This window comes from Thalassophryne amazonica, chromosome 2, assembly GCF_902500255.1.
Source record: "Thalassophryne amazonica chromosome 2, fThaAma1.1, whole genome shotgun sequence".
In the NCBI taxonomy this organism is placed as follows: Eukaryota; Metazoa; Chordata; class Actinopteri; order Batrachoidiformes; family Batrachoididae; genus Thalassophryne; species Thalassophryne amazonica.
In genome coordinates this window covers 44,315,269-44,321,274 of record NC_047104.1, presented here as the reverse complement: position 1 = coordinate 44,321,274, position 6,006 = coordinate 44,315,269, and the positions used below count along the sequence as shown (strand labels likewise).

Sequence of the window (6,006 nt, the reverse complement as noted above, 5' to 3'; positions counted from 1 at the left end):
AGACCACTACACAGTTCCGTGAGGTGTATTCAATTGAATATAGGTTGAAGAGAATTTGTAAATCGTATTCTGTTTTTATTTACATTTCACATAGTGTCCCAACTTCATTGGAATTGGGGTTGTAATACACAGGGAGAATATAACCACCTCAAGGGAAACTATATTGCTGTCTTTTGTTACTGCTGTTTTTCCTTACCATTGTTGCTCTGAGGGTTGGTAAGGTTAGACCTTACCTGTGTGAAGCACTTTGAGGCAGCTCTGTTGTGATTTGGTGCTATACGAGGTCTGTCAATAAAGCAACGGTCCTTTTAATTTTTTTCAAAAACTATATGGATTTCATTCATATGTTTTTACGTCAGACATGCTTGAACCCTCGTGCGCATGCGTGAGTTTTTCCACGCCTGTCGGTGACGTCATTCGCCTGTGAGCACTCCTTGTGGGAGGAGTCGTCCAGCCCCTCGTCGGAATTCCTTTGTCTGAGAAGTTGCTGAGAGACTGGCGCTTTGTTTGATCAAAATTTTTTCTAAACTTGTGAGACACATCGAAGTGGACACGGTTCGAAAAATTAAACTGGTTTTCAGTGAAAATTTTAACAGCTGATGAGAGATTTTGAGGTGATTCTGTCGCTTTAAGGACTTCCCACAGTGCGAGATGTTGCGCTGCGCTCTCAAGCAGCGTCAGCCTGTTTCAAGCTGAAAACCTCCACATTTCAGGCTCTATTGATCCAGGACGTCGTGAGAGAACAGAAGTTTCAGAAGAAGTCGGTTTCAGCATTTTATCCGGATATTCCACTGTTAAAGGAGATTTTTTTAATGAAAGACGTGCGGACGTGTCCGCGCGTCGGGACGCAGCCGACGCGGTGCGGCGGCACAGGAAAAACACCTCCGTGTTGATAACCATTTGTAAAATCCAGGCGGCTTTTGATGGCTTTCAGTGGAGTGAGTATATGAGAAATTGTTTAACAGCAGGACATGTTCCAACTTGTCCTTAAGGCTTTCAACAGAGGTGTTTTTCCTGTGGCGGAGCATCGCCGCGGCTGCGTCCCGACGCGCGGACCCGTCCGCACGTCTTTCATTAAAAAAATCTCCTTTAACAGTGGAATATCCGGATAAAATGCTGAAACCGACTTCTTCTGAAACTTCTCTGTTCTCTCACGACGTCCTGGATCAATAGAGCCTGAAATGTGGAGGTTTTCAGCTTGAAACAGGCTGACGCTGCTTGAGAGCGCAGCGCAACATCTCGCACTGTGGGAAGTCCTTAAAGCGACAGAATCACCTCAAAATCTCTCATCAGCTGTTAAAATTTTCACTGAAAACCAGTTTAATTTTTCGAACCGTGTCCACTTCGATGTGTCTCACAAGTTTAGAAAAAATTTTGATCAAACAACGCGCCAGTCTCTCAGCAACTTCTCAGACAAAGGAATTCCGACGAGGGGCTGGACGACTCCTCCCACAAGGAGTGCTCACAGGCGAATGACGTCACCGACAGGCGTGGAAAAACTCACGCATGCGCACGAGGGTTCAAGCATGTCTGACGTAAAAACATATGAATGAAATCCATATAGTTTTTGAAAAAAATTAAAAGGACCGTTACTTTATTGACAGCCCTCGTATACATGAAAATAAATTGGGGAAAAAAAAAAATGGTCTTTGAGCCAAAGAAGTTATGTTTTCAGTGCCACCTGTTCACATGATCGGTCAAAAGGTTTTCAGACAATTTCCACGGATGTTGGTGAAATGATGACTCATGCCAAGACTCATTGTCTTTTGGTGTTGATCTGGATCCTGTTGTGCATTCTGGAGCATTTTCATTATTTGAACCTTCATAAACACCATTTGTAAGACATCTGATCTTCATATTATCACAGGAGTTGCACTGGCCAGAGATTAAATGGAGTCACATTTGTATCAGATATTGGACTTTGTTCACATTATCATTTGAATTTGATGTGAACCCTTTTTTTTTTTTTTTTTTTTTTGTCAGAGCAGTTTTCCCCCCTTAGGGCCCCTTCACACACAGTATGAGTTTTCAATGAAGTGCATACTTAGTGCGCATGACGCAGGAATCGTGTGCAAACCTTGTAATGCTGTCCCTGCCTCCAAAGCCTCATACACCTGCTGCTACAACTATTTGCACACACAAGCACCTGAAAGACAAAGTGTGCGCTGTGCGAACCCATCGCACCCTCTTGCGGCAGGTGTCAGCCAAATTACAGGTGACACGCACGAACACTTAACACCGCTCGCATGGCACTTGGAAAATGTGTGGCCAGTCGCAGTCTTTGCACAACAAGAGACTACAGATGACCACTGTCATACTCGCAGAGAAATTTGCCTAAGTCCCACATGAGTGTGGCTTTGATGTGTGCGCTGAGATGACAGGAGGTTTGTCCTCCCACTGTAGTGGCTGTGGACATCTGTGGATCTGGACATTCCAGCTGGACACCACATTCTGTGTTTGGATGGACATGGACAAACAGCTGCCCACTGTGACATGTGTCTGTTTGCTGTTATCAAGTGGACATAAATAAAAACATATATCACTGTGGTGACGTCCTGCAGTGAGCAAGGGCGCGCACAGTGTGCACATGGACAGACTGCTCCCAGATTGAACATGCAGCAGACAATCTCATTGTCACATCACCCATGTGAGCTCTGTTACACATGACAGAGTGTCATATTTGTATTACTCCACTGATAAATGTGGTGTTTTTATATGGTGTGTGATTTAAATTTTTTTGTAATACTTCCATGTCCTTCCTGATATGAGGCAGATTCCCACAACTTTCACAGAACAGCTCTGTAGCTCAGTGGTAAAGTCTGACTGGTAATTCTGAGCTTTTGGACAGTGTGGGTTCACATCCAGTGGGTTGTGTGATTTTGTCTTTAAAAAAAAAAAAAAAAAATTATTCCACATATGTGGCGCGATGTGGTTCCACAGGTACCAGCTGGGTTTTATTTATTTTTTTTATTTAAACCACATAAGCAGCGCGATGTGGTTCCACACGTACAGGCTGGGTTTTATTTTTTTTTTTATTTAAACCACATAAGCAGCGCGATGTGGTTCCACACATACCGGCTGGTTTTTATTTATTTTTTTTATTTATACCACATAAGTAGCGCAATGTGGTTCACAGGTACCGGCTGGGTTTTATTTTTTTTTATTTATACCACATAAGCAGCGTGATGTGGCTCCATAGGTACCGGCTGGTTTTTATTTTTTATTTGTACCACAGAAGCAGCGAGATGTGGCTCCACAGGTACCAGCTGGTTTTTATTTATACCACAGAAGTAGCGCAATGTGGTTCCACACTTACCGGCTCTTTTTTATTTTTTTATTTATACCACATAAGCAGTGCCATGTGCTGCACCTCGCACTGTTCCTGCTCGAAAGACACCTGGAGTGTGCACGAACTCTCACACGTTCATGCATGCCTGCCCATTGGTGCGATGTTTTGTGCATGATGTTTCATATGTGCTAATTCTGAACTGTTTCGCACTGTTTCGCCGCTTTCATCCAAACGCCGTCCAAACTTCACACAATGTGTGAATGGGCCATTACAGTTGCCATGCTCTGTGTCACATCAGGCCCGGCGCCAGAAAAAAAATACTAAGGGGGCGATGAGTTTATCACAGGGGGCACCCCCCCCCCCCCAAAAAAAAGTGCGCACTGGAGGGTACCTGCCTCTGAGCGTGCGTAATGAATTGGGTCCGCTCGTAGAAAGCTTGTGTATTTAGGCAACACCGTTGTAAGAGACTGACTAAGAGTAAAGACTGATTACAGTATTTTTTTTAATTATCATTTGAATGTATAGACCCTCGGTCAAATGATCTATTGCATACCACAAAACCAAACCAACAACTGATCTGAGAAACGACACGAGACAGTAGATTAACCCCACATACAGCCCTCCATCACAAGCGCAAACACAGTGCAACTGGGCATGACAGTCACACAACGGGTCAAAGATAAACCTTTCATGTAGATGTACAGTGGAATCCGCGAAGTAGACAGCATTATTTTTTACAATTATTATATATGTTTTAAGGCTGTAAAACCCCTCACTAAACACTTTATACACTTTTCTCAAACAGGCATTAACATTTTCTCACTTTTCTCTCGTGTGTAAACACTCTCAAAGTTCAAACCTTAGTAGAAAAATAAGACCAACCTGTTTTCAGGCCCAAATATTTGTTTGAGAAATAAAAACAGAACGTTTTCCTATAAATAATTATGATGGCGTTTAGAACTAAAATTTAATTTTAACGATCAACCTACGAGGTTGGACACATAAGAAATTAATAGTGACTCACCAGTATTTCACAGTTCCTCTGATCGCGCCTCTTCATCCGGGCGCCGCGCCACTGTCGTGCCTTTTTCCACTCACACCTCGCTGCAGGTGTCTTTTTCCGAGTGAAGAACACAGTTATGGGTAGTTGTTGGCGCTGTTTTTTCTTCTGGGCGAGAAGATTCTTATAAACAGACACGCAGAACACAATGCGCATACTCTCCCTTCGCGGTGCCGCAACAGGTGTCCCGTCATCTCAACAGAACACTGGCCTGCTTGATGAGGATGCAGAGCACAATGCACTGTAAAAAAAAACAAAAAAAACATGCAAAATTGGACTAAAAAAATCCGCGAAACTGCGAGGTGCTATATTTTCCAGTATTTCTCTTTCTTTCTTTTTTATTTTTATTTTTGATAACTTTCACATCCGAGGGAGCGAGGTTGATGACATGAGGGGGCGTCACCCCCAAACGCCCAATCGTGGCGCCGGGTCCGTGTCACAGCCAGATAAAAAAGGAATACACATATAAACAAATGTTATTTGATTTATGTCACTTATGCCAGCAATTTGAAAGTAACCTAAAATCACATGCAAGTGGCCCATATAAAAACAAAAATATGGCAGTCTGTGTCACACAAGGGCAAAATGAATAAAATCAAATTCAAGTCACTGTAATCATTAATGTGAACATAGACTGATCACATGCAAGTGGACCATATGTGATATTTACAAAACAAACAAATCAATTTCAATTTATTTTCCTTTATATAGCGCCAAATCACAACAGAGTTGCCTCAAGGCACTTCACACAGGTAAGGTCTAACCTTACCAACCCCCAGAGCAACAGTGGTAAGGAAAACCTCCCTCTGAGGAAGAAACCTCAAGCAGACCAGACTCAAAGGGACGACCCTCTGCTTGGGCTATGCTACAAACATAAATTACAGAAACAATTCACAGAACAATTAATGGACGAATATACAACTCCTGGCAAAAATTATGGAATCACCGGCCTCGGAGGATGTTCATTCAGCTGTTTAATTTTGTAGAAAAAAAAGCAGATCACAGACATGACACAAAACTAAAGTCATTTCAAATGGCAACTTTCTGGCTTTAAGAAACACTGAGAAATCAGGAAAAAAAAAATTGTGGCAGTCAGTAATGGTTACTTTTTTATACCAAGCAGAGGAAAAAAATATGGAATCACTCAATTCTGAGGAAAAAAATTATGGAATCATGAAAAACAAAAGAATGCTCCAACACATCACTAGTATTTTGTTGCACCACCTCTGGCTTTTATAACAGCTTGCAGTCTCTGAGGCATGGACTTAATGAGTGACAAACAGTACTCTTCATCAATCTGGCTCCAACTTTCTCTGATTGCTGTTGCCAGATCAGCTTTGCAGGTTGGAGCCTTGTCATGGACCATTTTCTTCAACTTCTACCAAAGATTTTCAATTGGATTAAGATCTGGACTATTTGCAGGCCATGACATTGACCCTATGTGTCTTTTTGCAAGGAATGTTTTCACAGTTTTTGCTCTCTGGCAAGATGCATTATCATCTTGAAAAATTATTTCATCATCCCCAAACATCCTTTCAATTGATGGGATAAGAAAAGTGTCCAAAATATCAATGTAAACTTGTGCATTTATTGATGATGTAATGACAGCCATCTCCCCAGTGCCTTTACCTGACATGCAGCCCCATATCATCAATGA

The 6,006-nt window shown here is 42.2% G+C and overlaps 1 protein-coding gene across 1 annotated transcript in view; it reads left to right on the top strand.

Annotated features, from left to right (window-relative positions):
* cdh8 (cadherin 8) overlaps positions 1-6,006 on the top strand; it is a 469,940-nt gene that overhangs the window by 185,569 nt on the left and 278,365 nt on the right.